Source organism: Balaenoptera ricei, chromosome 2 (genome assembly GCF_028023285.1).
Source record: "Balaenoptera ricei isolate mBalRic1 chromosome 2, mBalRic1.hap2, whole genome shotgun sequence".
Classification (NCBI taxonomy): Eukaryota; Metazoa; Chordata; class Mammalia; order Artiodactyla; family Balaenopteridae; genus Balaenoptera; species Balaenoptera ricei.
The window spans coordinates 21459687-21475715 of record NC_082640.1 but is presented as its reverse complement, the minus strand read 5'-3'; the positions used below and the strand labels follow the sequence as shown (position 1 = coordinate 21475715).

The following is a 16029-nucleotide window of genomic DNA, read 5'->3' as shown; positions in this document are numbered from 1 at the left end:
TTAACAAGGCTTCCTGGTTCTTTCTAAAGGCTCCATATTCGGTCCACAGTGTGGGTGTAGCACAGTTATTCCATTGCCTTATTTGTGGGCATTTGGATTATTTGCGTAGCACACAGCGCTGTGATGAATTTCCAAGGCCTTGTCGTGCGTTGGGCGGGGGGCGGTGGATACCGAGAAGTAGGTTAACCTTCAGCCCCAGGCCTGACCCTGAGAAGCACCGTTTGACCCTCTTATTTACTCCCCAAAACCTCCAGTGCATTCAGACCTTTTCCACAGAAAGTATCTGTGTCTAGAACCGATAAGATAAAAGTTGATCTATTAGTAAAGTTGGGGGGTGAAACTTTTTTCCTAGATCCCCGTTTCTCTCACTTTGGCCATTAGATTGCTATAGAGATCCACCCAGATTATCATCCTACTTTTGGTGTCTTTTGACCATGATTAGCCATGTGTTGTTTTGTTTTCTTGTCTTAATCATTTATTATAGGGTTGGACAGGCCTGGGTTCAAATTTACTTGACTTCTCCGAGCCTCAGTTTCCTTCTGAAAAATGGATATAATGATAAATAACAGTTGTGGAGAATAGAAGGGGGAATTTATGTAAAGTGCTAAGTGTTCAAACTATAGTAAGAACGTGGTCATTGCTGGCTGTTGTGGAATAAATGGTAAACTCTGAAGTGTTAGTTGCACCTAAATCTATCTCAGTATTTTGAATACTGAGGGGATTTTTAACAAGAGCCATGTCTCAGTGTATTAGCATCTTTGATACTAATAGTGTGTCTCAAGGATGTGACTGCTATTTATTTACCTCCACACAACTACACATGCCCTATTTAGGCTTATGTTAATTGCCTTTAGGTTGGTCTAAGTTTGGTAAGCTGTTAGATAATCTCAAGGTTGTAAAGGACCTTAAAAGATCTGTTCCAACTCTCCGCCCCTCATTCCCAGGGGCACAGACTTTGTCTAACAATTTATTTCCCAGGACAGCTAATTCAACCAGATAAGTGGTGAAAATATCCTTAATTTCCAGCATGGTATTACCTAATTTTCTTCTAGCGTCAGAGTCATTCAGGTGATTAAGTTTCAATTATTCCCTACATAAATGGGAAGGAACTGCATCTTCATTGATTCAACATATGCAATTTATTGAGCACTTTATAAGAGCCACTCTCCATTCTGGGTGCCGGTGATAGAGATGGACAGGAGCCTGTCAGACTTTACAGTCTAGCGGGGGAGGCAGTGATAAAGTATGTTTGAGTTGGAGTCTAGTTTTATGAAAAGGTAGCATTTCACTGATAGTAATTAGTCACTGATTCTGTTTGGCTGATACTGACCTTGTGCCTCATGATTTACTAAACCAAGAGACAGATTTGTCACAATCCAGGGACTTCTTAGTTTTGGCACTGCGTAGTTGAGGCACTGTGTAAATATGCCATAAATAAACAAAGAGACAGTGTTCTGTCATATAGAACTAGTGAACATATCTTTCTAACATAAGCAATTTTTTTTTCCCAAATATCCTGAGCAAGAAAACAGACTCTACAAAGCTAGCATTTCTTTATTTTCTTTTAATTAAAGGACACACACACACACACAACTAAAAGGGAAAATTGTTTTCTAGCTTGGAGCAGGCCCTAGAGCTTTAAATCCTAAAACCTTCCATTTATACCAATAATACATATACAGCTATATGGGGTGAAAAAGGTTAATGATGGAATTTTTTAAAAACTATGTTCCGTTGACTATAAATGGCAGATCTGACAGTTAAAATGAAAATTGTTCCAGAAGAAACTTTAGTCAGACTAATTATTTGAGACGTTATAAGGATGTATAATTATATTCTTCACCTTGTAAAAAAAAGTTTTATTACACATGTACTTTTAAAGAACAAGTAGAGAAATAAAAGCTGTAATTGTTCTTAATTATAGCTAACTGTAATTGCACTCGATTGCAATATGCTGAATATCACCAATGGCTAAAGAAATCCTGGCATACAGACAGTGCACCCACATTCACGAGATGAGGTATAGATTTATGAATATTCTCTTATCTATAGTTCAGCTCTTTTACTGTTGATTCCGTTTCTGTTGGTTTTATTTTATTTTATTTTTTTAGTGATTGTAGAGATATAATTGTCATCTGTGAATGTGTTGAAGGTTGGAGATTTCATCTGGGATGGGTTCAAAATCCCCATCGCCACAAAAAAGGCATATTGGCAATTGTTAAAGGAGAGATTTGGACATGACCCACCATGATTGAATACACAGATTTGAATTTCCAGAGGTAGTGATGAATACCACATTTAATTTACCCAGCAGGGTCCACGAAGCGACCTGGAAGATGTGAGGGATCTAAAACAGCCTTAACTACCCCTCTGTGGATAGCTCTCAGAGTCGTGTTATTTCAAACGGGTACATTTAAGAATGGTGAACGCTGTGAATGGGAGAATTTTCCTCTCACTCCTCCCTTTGTGCTCAGAACTCAGATGGAGTTCTGTGTTTCTGCCCAGACCTCCCTGCTTGCCTTTATAGTCAGAAGGGCCGGGCAGGAGTCCCTGAGTTGACTGTTTGATCACAAACTCTTGAATCTCTTAGAGCCTCACTTTACTTGTCTGCAAAATGAGGGGTGGTACGTGGTAGCGCCATCCTGTTCCTCATCCAAGACTGTATCGGGGCAGATTGAAAAACAAAATGAATACAGCCTTGGACACTACTGGAGAGAAGAAGTGAGTTCTTTAGCTTCAGGAGAAAGAGGCATTTTTATTATGTACTTACTATGGCCACTGTTCTGAAAAGTAAAAAAATAGAAAACCAACAAAAAACCAAGTTTCCCCCAAATCACATCAAAACAATCCTTACTTTTCAGTGTCCCTGGATGGCTGCTGCGAGCCTTCCACCCTATAGCCAGAGTAAGCTTTGACAGAATTTCTGGTATATTTTTTTAATTAAAAAATTACTTATTCTAATTTAATTAACAAATTTTTAATTACTAATTAAAAAAAATTTTAATGCCTTGGCCTTAGACCCATCCCTGACAGCAGGTTGGAGGCCAGGACCACACAGAAGCACCCTCTGAGGTGCTGGCCTTGTGGACACTCTGCACCCCAAACAGAAGCATATCTATCTGGTCCTTACTCGGGCTTTTGGGTGGAAGCAAACAAGGCCAAGAGGCCTGAGCTCCAGCTTGTGTTCCTCAAAGCCCGATAGCCCCCAGTGCCTGGCAGGGCTTGCGGGGCCTGTCTGTAAAGGGGGGAGGAAGTAATTGGACTCCTAGCCAGTCTCCAGCCAGGGGTCCAAGAGCTGGTGTAACCCATCTCTCCACCTTTTTTCAGTACGTTGCTCTATCTCCCATGGAGTTTGACTGGCTGTCAGAAGCCACCACCTTCTCCTTCTCCCTGCCTCCCCCCATCCTCCCTGTGTCTTTGGTCTTCTGCTGCCCTCCCCCAGCCCAGAACCCATTCTGGGCAAGCCCACAATGTCCTCCTGCAATCTCTCACATATGCCTCTGACTGGGCAGTGACTTTTGTATTTCAGATTCTTGGAAAGGACAGCATCTGTAAGACAGAATATCCTTCCTCTTGCTAAAGTCTGTTTCATCAGGCAGGACTTTGGTGTCATTATACTTATGAAGTCGCTCTGGATTTGTTTTCCCAAACACCTCCGCAGAAGGGGATCATCATGGAATAGGGGCGGATAAAATCTCTTCCTGCTGTTGACGCGTAGGCATGCCTGTGTGTGAGAGTTTGTTGCGATGGCTTCCTCACTGGATGGTCAGCCTTGTTTATTTATAAATCCATGTTTATTCATTTCACACTTCATCCCCAGCACATAGAAACTGGCACATAGTAGGAACTGTAGAAATATTTGTTGAACAAATTAATAAATAAATGCTAATGATAAATGCTAATGAACTCAATACCCATACATGTCAGTTGATGGATTAGGCCATTAGTCAAACATTACAGTGCAGGCTGGTATTTGCAAATCCCTCTTTGATCCAGAAATTATCAGGAGTGGGGATGATTTTCTCTCATTAAGAGGACTTATTGGTGATATTATGTCCCTGGGAGCTAAGAGAGAAAAATTAGGCTTTTTGTGCACAATGGGCCTCCTTTTAAACTGATTTAAAATAGGAAAAAACTTATTTTCAGTGAATAATGTGGGGGGCATATTTTCCCTTAAGAAGCTCACTTATGAACTGCAGTACAGCTTCGGGCCCAATGATAAAGCAATATTAAATGCAGAGGTCTTGTAGTAACCTGACACCCTCTTCCCCTGGTAGAAGCTGAGTGTTTGAAGTATGGCTGATTCAGGTTCTTACCAGATCATAACATTTAACCGTGGTGGATTCACAGAGCAGGAGTACGATGATTAAGAGGTAAACCTGTGAGTGTGGAGACATAATTCTCCTTCTCCTGATTCCACCAGCAAAGTCCAGGACAGGCCTCTTCTTCTCAGGTGCATTCCTGAGCTAAGTGTCAAGATGACATTTTTGAAAGAAGAGAAGACAAAAGCCCTTTACACCATCTCCCAATGACAGAAGGGATGGCAGTGCTGTTTGAACAGTGGCCCGACTCACAGGTGACAGTTGGAGCACCACGGTATCTGTGGCAGATTTGATTAAGAGAAACCTTGGGTGATTGTGTTCTCAAGGCCCCATGAGCACAAGAACACAGCCAGAGGCACACATTTGTGGCTGTTTTATATGAAGAATACTAAAATAATCTGAGGAAATCTGGAGCCAAATCCAATCTTAGCAAGGACTCTACATAGGACTGGCCTATTCAGAAAGAGGCTGGATATATCAGTGGTGAGATGAAGTTAATCTTCGTGCAGCAAGTCTTCTGACAACCCACGTGGCATGTGTGCCTGCTGCCAGGTGCTAGTTCCCCATAACCCCCCAGTATGACCCTGTTTCCTAACGATTTGGTGGGCAGAAGTCCCATCTCCCCATAGTGCCTGCCCTCAGCCTGAGCTAAATACCAAAGTGATATAAAGAGAAACTCTACCTGGTGGACTTAATTTTTTAAAACTCAGGCATGGGAGGTTTAACTTCTGGGAGCGCAGGCTCGGCAGAAGGAGCTTGGAGTGGTACCTCTCGTGAAGTCGGTCTGCAGGCGGAACCACTTCTGTGGATGCTGCCGGCTGACATTTCATTCATTTCCACGCCGGAGTGGATTTGAGAGGCTGGCCGGCCTCTCTTGTGATGTGAAGTGTCTCTTGTCGAAACCTGCAGTTTTCTAAGTGACTGGCTGAGTTTCTGTAAGGGTCTCGTCTCCCCTTTTAGTTTGTCAGTATTTGGAATGTACAGGTCCATACTGTCTATCATTTTTTTAAAACCACAGCACCATCTTGTATAGCCTGCTCCATGCACCTGGTACCAGTGAATATTCGCCGAAAAGAAGATTGAAATGCAGTAGTGCAAAGGAAAGAAAGGGACTTAAGAAGGGAAGGCGGGGGTAGAAGTGGTTGTGTTTCATGCCTTCACATATTCCTCAGAGAGCCCTCTCTATAGAACTAGCCCCCACTATAGAAATAATAGCCCCCCTACAACTCCTACTGTTAGGTACCATCTCCTACCTTGACTCATTCTTCTTCATGACATATGCTATGTAAGATAGTGATAAATATTCATTTGCTAATTTGTGTTTTGTCTGTTTCCCCCTTCCAGATTGTAAAGTTTCCAACAGTGGGGCCATTTTTTGTGGCTGTTCTCTGTTCTAGTGCAGAATCCAGAACCAATGAATGGATGTAAAATATAGATACATCAGATCTGGTAGATACTGAGCAGCAGTGTAGCATAGTGACCACAGGCATGGGCTTTGGGGCCAGAATGCCTGGGTTCAAATCCTGGCTCTGTCTTTCACTAGCTGTGTGGCCTCGGGAAGCTGTTTAACATTTTTCTGTCTCATTTTCCTCATCTCTGTTGTAGTTGAATCATAGTAATGACTTTATGAGGCTTTTAGAAGGGTTAAGTGAGTGAATGCATGTAAATGGCCTAGAAAAAGGGCTGGTATTAAATAAGTGCCCAATTAATGTGAGCTATGGGCTGTGTGTGTGTGTGTGTGTGTGTGTGTGTGTAGATTTCACCATGTGAGAGTAATTGCTTGGGTTTACACACACACACACACACACACACACACATATTTTAATCATGGGAGTGAAAATTGAGGAAGGATAAAAGTGGAAGAGAAGAAACAAAGGACCAAACAAAAGAGAAGAGAAATTCAGAGAAATGATTGGAAAGAAAGAAGCTGGGGCAAGGGGAAGGAGCAGTGTCTTTGGGCTTTCTTTACCAGAGAAGTAACGTTAATCTCTAAGGTGTTTTAAATTTCCCAGACCTAAGGTTTACCATATAGGAAAAAAAGTTAACTGTTCTAAAATGATATATGAATATGTAATGATGCCTTGAAGCTAATCTTTTTATCTATGTATTATTTGGAAATAGATGCAACTTTAAAGACCCACAATTTGCCCCAAGAAAAAGAAAAAATGAAAAGAGAAGAAAAAGAACAAAATCTGCTTGATTGTGTTACTTTCACCCTTAATTGAAGTAAAGAAAACCTCACTCCTCCTACGATCAGAACATTAAATCATTTATTTGTAGGACAGGCAATTTAAAAAAAGGTATTTTAACATTTTTTTAAAAAGTCTTTGTACTTTTAGAAGAATTGGAGGTACCATTGGAGAGAGACATTCCAGGTCTTAAAAATATTTATCATGCTGACACACAATTAACAGGGGGGCTCTCATGTCCTCTGTTTTATAGTTGTCAGCTAATTTTGGGAACTGGCAAGCTGCACAGAAATAGATAGCTCTTGCTTCAACACATCCTAAAAAAAGAACTGTTTGCATAGTTCAGGAGCGGGATGGGATAGGAGAGGATGAGGAAGAGCACTGTTTCAGACAGCTAAGAAAAGTTGGCATCATTCTGTGCGCCCTGGCAAATGTTCTACACATTTAAAATTAAAGTTGTTTTTAAGGAATGCTAAATAATCTACAAAAACTGTGTAATACACACGGGACACTTGTCTGCTTTTGAAAAGTACTTGTCTCTTCTGGTTTTTGTTTTTGTTTTTTCCTTTGATAAAATGGAATTTATAGCCCAACTTCAAATTTGCAGAAAGCTTTCCTGTTTGTTCACATTGATGATTGATCCAGCAACTGTAGATCAAAGGGAGGCATTATTATTCCATTCTGGGACTTAGAGAGACCCCAGGAGACAGAAGGAATTGCCCAAGGATATGCAACCTATCAGAAACGCACACCCTCCGTCATTTTGGTCTATTTCTTAGCCCCTAGGTCAATTCTGTTTCTGGAAACATATGACTTTGCTTTGTCATCTTTTTCATCATTGTTTTCATTCAGTTTTTAGCATTCTGCTCTCTTCTTGAAATCAGATTATCTTGGTAATGACAACTAAGGAAAGAAAACTAGTGCAATTGAACTCCAAATATTGCTATAACAAAACAGGCATTTTAGAAAATTAAGAGACTGGAATTACCTGCCAGTAGACAATTTTTTTTTAAACTTTCTATTTATTTATTTATTTATTTATTTGTAAACATCTTTATTGGAGTATAATTGCTTTACAATGGTGTGTTAGTTTCTGCTTTATAGCAAAGTGAATCAGCTATACATATACATATATCCCCATATCTCCTCCCTATCCCACCCCTCTAGGTGGTCACAAAGCACCAAGCTGATCTCCCTGTGCTATGCGGCTGCTTCCCACTAGCTATCTGTTTTACATTTGGTAGTGTATATATGTCAATGCTACTCTCTCACTTCGTCCCAGCTTACCCTTCCCCCTCCCTGTGTCCTCAAGTCCATTCTCTATGTCTGTGTCTTTATTCCTGTCCTGCCCCTAGGTTCTTCAGAACCTTTTTTTTTTTTTTTTTTTTAGATTCCATATATATGTGTTAGCGTACAGTATTTGTTTTTCTCTTTCTGACTTACTTCACTCTGTATGACAGACGCTAAGTCCATCCACCTCACTACAAATAACTCAATTTCGTTTCTTTTTATGGCTGAGTAATATTCCATTGTATATATCTTGGTGCCACATCTTCTTTATCCATTCATCTGGCAATGGACACTTAGGTTGCTTCCATGAGACAATGTTTTATGGTTCTCTTGCACTCGTATTTATTGAGTGTCTGGTATGTGCCAGGCACTGAGTATTCAAAATCTTGAGTAAGACGTGACCTTTGACTTAGAGGAGCTTTCACGAGTGGAAAATTCAGAAGTATTCACCACTTTATGCTTTACACAATATCCTTTATTGGGGTGTAAACACTTGGAAAGAAGGATCAGGATTTAATTTTTCTTGGTGCCTCTGAAAGAACCCGGCACAGTTCATGTTGAATGTATTGTAAGTGTTCAGTGAATATGTTGGATAAATAAATATTAGTGATGCAGATGATTTATGCTTACAAAGTAATGTTATTAATGGACATTGCAATCTATATAAGTTCATTGGAAAAAGCATGGTCTTTATGGCATCTTTTTTTCAGTGGACTTTATTTTTTAGAGCAGTTTTAGGTTTATAGCAAAATTGAGGGGAAGGTAGAGCGATTTCCCATATGCCCCCTGCCCCCCACCCCACGCATGGCCCCCTACATTATCAACACGCCCACCAGATGGTGCATTTGTTACGACTGACAGACCTACACTGACATGTCCTCATCACCCAGAGTCCATAGTTTACATTAGGGTTCACTGTTGGTGCTGTACGTTCTTTGGGCTTGGATAAATGTTTAATAACATGTGTCTACCAGTATGGTATCATAAGAGTAGTTTTACTGCCCTAAAATTTTTTCGTACAGTATCTTTAAGTTCTCTCAATTGGGTTATGAAGGAACATTATCTAGATGAAGCATAGCATATTATGCTACGTTTATTTTCCTCAAGGGTTTCTTTACAAAAGGTATGAATTCATGAAAATGTGAATAATTCAGATGATTTGTTAGCAATAATAAAACGGTAAAAATGAACAAGTTATTATTTTAAAAGCTCTGTGTTCTGATGATCTCAAAAATAGCAATTGGTTGGTGAATCCTTGCCACATTACTACTGCCAAATACAGTGGTTCTTTCTTTGTATTTTTTTTAAAATCGTGGAGCTACGTGTTCTGATGGAATCATCAGGTTTTTTTGGTAACATCTTGTAATTTAAACTGTATTCACTCATTCATTCATGTTCAACAAAAATTACTTTTCCTATGAAATAATGTCTGTCATTATAATGTAAATTTTTGAGAACGTGGTTGTATAAAACATAAATTTTCCCCTGCTGGTGCTAAATATGTGGAAAGCATAACTTTTTTTCTAGCATTTGTCTTTTACTGTAAAGGCAAGGCCGATGCCTTGAGTCTATGGATGAGAGGAATTCTGCATTGTCTTTTGTGTATAAATCACACCTATAATTCACCATCTAGGAATTTCTAGTTTACTTTTTTTTTTAGTAAACTTATTTCTTTATTTTTGGCTGCATTGGGTCTTTGTTGCTGTGCGCAGGCTTTCTCTAGTTGCAGCGAGCAGGAGCTACTCTTCGTTGCGGTACGCGGGCTTCTCATTGCGGTGGCTTCTCTTGTTGCAGAGCACGGGCTCTCGGCACGCGGGCTTCAGTAGTTGTGGCATGCAGGCTCAGTAGTTGTGGCTCACGGGCTCTAGAGCACAGGCTCAGTAGTTGTGGCACGTGGGCTTAGTTGCTCCGTGGCATGTGGGATCTTCCCGGACCACGGCTCGAACCTGTGTCCCCTGCATTGGCAGGTGGATTCTTAATCACTGTGCCACCAGGGAAGTCCCTCTAGTTTACTTTTTAAGAGGAACAAGAACTTGGAGAAACTTGTAACAACCACGTCTTTTTTCTCCCCAATATTTATAGTTGTCTTGTCCCTAGACCTAATCTACCATCAGTTTTTCTTAAGCTTGTCGACTGAAAAAAAATGCACAACCTAAAAGTTGAGAATTATGTTTTATTTGGTGGACAAAACTGAGGACTTAAGCCCGGGACACAACCTCTCAAATAGCTCTGAGGGACTGCTCCAATGAGGTAAAGGAGGAGCCAGGACATATAGGAGTTTTTACAACAAAGACCAGGTGTTGGAACATCAAAAGATTCCTGTTAATTAAAGAAAACCAGATATCTCAAGTTAAGAAATTTAGCGCTTTTTTATGTGTGGGAAGATGCAAGAGTCTGGACTCACTGAATTCCTTTGATAGGCACCTCAGCTATCTGAGGCCAGTATCCTGTGCTTTCTCATCCTGAGTCTCCTCTGGGTACATCACCGGGGGTGGCTGCAGCTGGCTGACTGCTAGATGGTGGACATTCTGTTTCTATCCTGAGTTCCGTGAGGGCGGCTATAACGTGATGGCTTGATGGCTGCAACATCCTTTGTTTACTGATATGGCAGGCAGCATTTTTTCATTGATAAGCTACTTGTCATTTTTAGTTTTTCCAAAGAACCCAACTTAGTTTTCATAGAAACAAGAACTTTTCCGTACTCCTATTTCATTGGTTTTACATCACGTTTAATTAAAGAGTAGAAGGAGTCCTAACGTAAACGGGTGGGGGAGCAAACACAACATACTCCTGGTGAGTGTGCAAGCTTAGGTGGTGGGAGCAAAGTGAAACAGGCGCTCTTGAGGGGGCTCAGCCACTGTGTTTTTCCAAGAGAATACAGACTGTTGGTTAATCCAGGAAGGTTTTGAAACGGAGGTCAGTTGCAGACCCTTGGCCTCTGTTGTTCTGTTGCAGTGGTTCCCCACCGAGGGCAGTTTAGCCCCCAGAGGACATTTGGCAATGTCTGGAGACATTTTGATTGTCACAGTCTGGGAGGGGGGATACCACTGGCGTCTAGTGGGTAGAGGCCAGGGATGCTGGTGAACATCTGCAAAGCACAGGACAGCTCCTCACTAGAAAGGATTGTTTGGCCTCAAATGTCATGATAGTGCCCAGATTGAGAAGTTCTGCCCTACTGTGGTTTAATTGGATTTATTATAATATAAGTCCAATGTAGTTTTAAAAGATACCAGGGGGACCCATAATATTTAAATATGTACAGTCTGGGGCCAAAAATAAAGAGTTAGAAGATTAGAAAGAAGGCAAGGTCACTGTACTTTAACTCTGGGATGCTGCTGTTACTGTGATCAAGCTCTAAACATAGATCTAGCCCTCAAGGTCAACAAGAAGGTCAGAGAAGTTCATTAATTCATTCCTTACAAACTGAACAAATACTGATTGTGTCCTCATGTGTGTTGGTCTCAAGTGACGAAGTGATAAATAATAAAATAGAATTCAAAAGGTGTTTCCGTTGTGATCCATGTTATAAAGGAAGACTAGAGGGAGGGGTGCTTCTTAGCTGGGGGGTACCCACAATTCCAGATTCTGTTTTGAAAGAGAAATTTCTTAGGCAGGTACTAAATTCTTAGATGAATACATGTGAGGCCTTCAGCTGTGTAGTGGACAGTGCTTTCAACTATGGTTTTGTTGAAGGAATGGAAACATTCTCTCGAAAGCCAATAGCAATGAAGGCTGAAGGTTTAATATTATGTGGTTATTTAGGAAAGAACATTTCTATGGGAGCTGAAATTATAATCACTTATATATATATATATATATATATTTTTTAATTACTTACATTTAAACATTTTTTAAAATTTATTTATTTATTTATTTTTGGCTGTGCTGGGTCCTCACCTCTGTGCGAGGGCTTTCTCCAGCCGCGGCAAGCGGGGACCACTCTTCATCGCGGTGCGCGGGCCTCTCACCGTCACGGCCTCTCTTGTTGTGGAGCACAGGCTCCAGACGTGCAGGCTCAGCAATCGTGGCTCACGGGCCCAGTTGCTCCGCGGCATGTGGGATCTTCCCAGACCGGGGCTCGAACCCGTGTCCCCCGCATTGGCAGGCAGATTCTCAACCACTGCGCCACCAGGGAAGCCCAATCACTTATATTTTTAAGGCAGCATGGCTCCAGGGGAACCAGCATGTCCCTAAAGTGCCCAGGTGCTGTCACAGACAATAGGTGAGGGGGGGGGAGTTCTAGAAGCCGGGAGGAAGTCCTCTATTTGGATCGACAAGATGCGTATGTAAAGACAATGTGAGTTTCAAGGTGAGATTCTTAACCCAGCGTTGACATATGAGCTTTCGGAGGTCCACGACAATTATAATTGTACACCACATTTTGTGTATGTGTGTATCATTTTTTTCTATGTAAGATGTTTGTATCTTTAATGAGATTCTTTTTTTTCTTTTCTTTTATAGTTTATTACAAGATTTTGAGTATAGCTCCCTGTGCTATACATGGGACCTTGTTGTATATCTATTTTATATATAGTAGTGTGTATCTGCTAATCCCAAACTCCTAATTTATCTCTCCCCACCCTTTTCCCCTTTGGTAATCATAAGTTTGTTTTCTATGTCTGTGAGTCTGTTTCTGTTTTGTAAATAAGTTCATTTGTGTCATATTTTAGATTCCACATATAAGTGATATCATATGATATTTGTCTTGGTCTGACTTACTCAGTATGACAATCTCTAGGTCCATCCATGTTGCTGCAAATGGCATTATTTCATTCTTTTTTACGGCTGAGTAGTATTCCTTTGTATATGTATATATCACCTCTTCTTATGAGATTCTTAAAGCGATTACGTGACATGAAGAATATTATGCACCACTGTTCCTAAAAATTATACCTTGCGTCCCTCAGTCTCAAGTTAAGCCCTCCTCCACTTTTAGAATATCTCAGCAGTAAGGTTCCATCTCCTCCTCCTCCTTCTTGCTTCCCATTCCTTCCAAGAACACATCTGTAATCGAAAGATAAGATACTGCAATTAGGAAAAAGTAAGCTCTGAAATGTATCTCTGGTCACTCTTACTCATGTGCTGCAGGGCTTCCCTCAGTGACATCTTTTTGCCGTTTGAATTGTGATAGCATCTGCCTTCAACCATCCCAACTGGTCTGAGATTACAACAAAGAAATGAAAAACAGCAATTTGCTACTAAAATAATAGGATTTTGTGCTGTACGTGTTCCTTCATAAACCTCAGGTGACAGAGATCAACACGAAGACACACCCTCCAATGAATTCGTTCCTAAATGATTCTTGGAAAGACAGTACAATGTGCTTTGTTTCAGTGGAAAACATCCAAATGCAGTTTGGGACTCTTTTCCCTCCTATTTTCCTTCTGTATGTCGTACATTTTAAAATTTGAATGTTTTAAACTCACTTGAGCTCTACCACCAGAAAGCAGAGGCAGATATTTTGCATGTGTATAAAATTTCCTTGGGAAGTAACCATTGAAACATTTATGGGAATTAATCAGAAATGTGATGAATCGATTTTAAATTTCTAAACAGCTGCATATACAGTATCCTCTGCACCCATATGATTCCAGAATGCCCTGACGCATTGGATTGTGGTTTTATTAAACACATTTTTATAATTTACTAAAATAAGCTAATCATGCTTATCTTCTTTTTCTTCCAGAGAGACAACCACAGAATTAGCTGGAAGTCTACCAAGGTAAGCAGCACACTTGGCTTATTCTGTACCTGAGTTCTGATGCACCCCCTGACAGAAGACCTGTGTCGCCTTGGAGAGGTCTTCTTCATTTTCTCTTCCTCATGTTAGATTTTAAGACCTCATGCTTCACCGTGTAAATGCCAAAAACGGTGTATGAGTCGCATATAAGTGATGTAACCAAGAGGTAATGAGGGTGATGTCCATATATGACTTAGAAATCATTCTCATCCCTTGGAAGTTATATCACATGTACCCATAAGTATATTGGAGCTATTTTCTCTGGAGAACTCATAAGTATGCCACTTCCTTTATTATATTTATGGTTATTGGTAATCTAAAGGTGCATTGAATTGTTTTTTTCTTCAGTATATTCATTAGTAGTATTGTGTTCAAGGATTTATAGACTTGTGAAAATTTTGAGCTTCCTCTAGAGAACTTACATCATAGTTTTGATGATATATAAATGCATTTGTAATTCATATCATCATTTAAATACCTCGTTACTGTCTCACCAGGGAAAGAAATCAATATATAAATTGATCGATGTCTTTAACATATTCTGGATATCTTATGTCACTATATGAAATAAGAGATGATTGCAGGATGCCAATTATAGACAACTAGCCATCAGAAATGATTACCACTATTTATTAGAAGAAAGGAGAAAAAGAAAGAAAGGGAGCGGAAATGTTTTAAGAGATATTTTCCTGGGCATCACGTACAGCACCTAGTATCACGCCTGAGTCCTTGAAGGTGCTTGGTAACTGTCTGTGAATGAATTAATAGGGCATAGGGTTTTGCCTGGGAAGTGTTGGAAACAGAAGTCAAGAGAATCTCAAGAACCAGAAAAAGAAGAGCTTACAGAATGTGATGATGAACAGCATTAGGGAATCGGGGGAGGGTACATATTGTCACCATCTGTTCCAGGAGATAAGCACCTTTGGTTGCTTTTTTTTTTTTTTTTTTTAATGTAAAGAAAATCTTTGCTTATAGGATCATGATTAACGTGGCTAAAAAACTGTTTACTGTGATCCAAATATTTAAATTACTGTATGTCTTAATTCTTTGGATAACATCCCAAAGAAGCATTTCAACCGCGTGCTAGTTTACAGGGTTAAAAGTGTGCCTGTGTTCTGGTGTATGTGTCGCAGCTGAGTTTGTTTGTCATGGTGCTTTCACTCTGGAGAGAGTCCAGTGCGAAGACCGAGGCACCTTGTCATTTTCTGGAAGAGAGAGAGTTGTGTATCTGCCCATGTTTGTGGTGCAGAAGTTAATCCCCAAATAATGGAATGAAGGATGACTTTTAAACTTTTCTAGAATGGCTAAGGAGTGGGCCACCCGCGTGTTGTCAGATGACACCCACACGGAGCTGTAATCATGCAGATATAAATTACTGAGATGTCTGCGAAATCTGGTGTGCACCCTGAATTCTATTAAGTACTGTTCTGTTGTGAATACCAAGTGGCAATTCCCACATTCACCTCGCATGATCTTCTGTTGTGGCTGGTTTATTACTGGAGGGAGTCTGCTCTCTTCGTGAGTTTTGTGGGAGGTATTTTAGTAATGAGCCTACTTATTGTTTTTTTCCATGAATTTTTGTTACTCTGATATTGCATTGTGTTGAGAATAAACACGACACCAATCCCATTCTAACTGCAGTGTGCATTCATTGAAATATGTGGTGGTAAGGGCATGAGTATGTCAGTTATTTCTCAATTATTCTTCTAATGTAGCTTCAGGTATTCTTTTGACTTTCTCTGGGGGCAGTTTGGGACACTATCCATTGACAGTTCTTTCCTTTCTTCACATTACCATGAATGTGATTATTTGATGATGAAAACTTCTCTTGCCATCCAGACTATTTCTTCTGCTAACGTTTGTTTGTTTTACAGTCTTGTAGAATTCAATCAGTTGTTCAACTTTCAGCCTTTTTTTTTTTTTTTTTTTCTAATTTCTTCAGCCTGTCACTGGGAAAGTGCAAATGAACCCTGGAAAACCTTGGTGCGTTTAGAACAAGGCACCTGTCATTAACTCGGTTTGTTTGTTGGCTAATGATTAGTGGAACATGACACGTTGGGGTTTTTATCCTTTTAGTCATAAAAGTGTGCTTATGCGGTGACATCTAGGAAAAATGGAAAATTGCAATTCAGGCAACTGCTAACTTGTGATATGTGGCTGGAAAGGAGGACGGTGTTTTATAGCAAGTTTATGCTTTGGTTTTCCTTGGCTTTGACTGTCTTGAAATTTTCTGAAAGGCCATTTATAAATATTGCACAGAGATGGGGTATTTCAACTTTAGTTGCTTTACATAGCTGGCCACTGGTTGATACTATTCTGTGAATATGTACAAATCATACAGCAGTGGATTGTGTATTGGTTGTTAAAAATGCATCGAGGTTGAGATGAAATACATGTACAAGGTACTTGAACAGACACCTGGTTTGTCTTTCATTACGAATGGTAACCTAAATGTGTCTATGAATTCTTGCCATTGCTGAAATTAAAG

General features: G+C 40.1%; 1 protein-coding gene across 3 annotated transcripts in view; it reads left to right on the top strand.

Annotated features, from left to right (window-relative positions):
* CELF2 (CUGBP Elav-like family member 2) overlaps positions 1-16029 on the top strand; it is a 528392-nt gene that overhangs the window by 118662 nt on the left and 393701 nt on the right. For all 3 annotated transcript variants that reach the window (XM_059912093.1, XM_059912095.1, XM_059912097.1), the window contains exon 2: positions 13488-13523. The gene's annotated coding sequence lies outside the window, so the exon portion shown is untranslated. The remainder of the gene's footprint in view (positions 1-13487; positions 13524-16029) is intronic.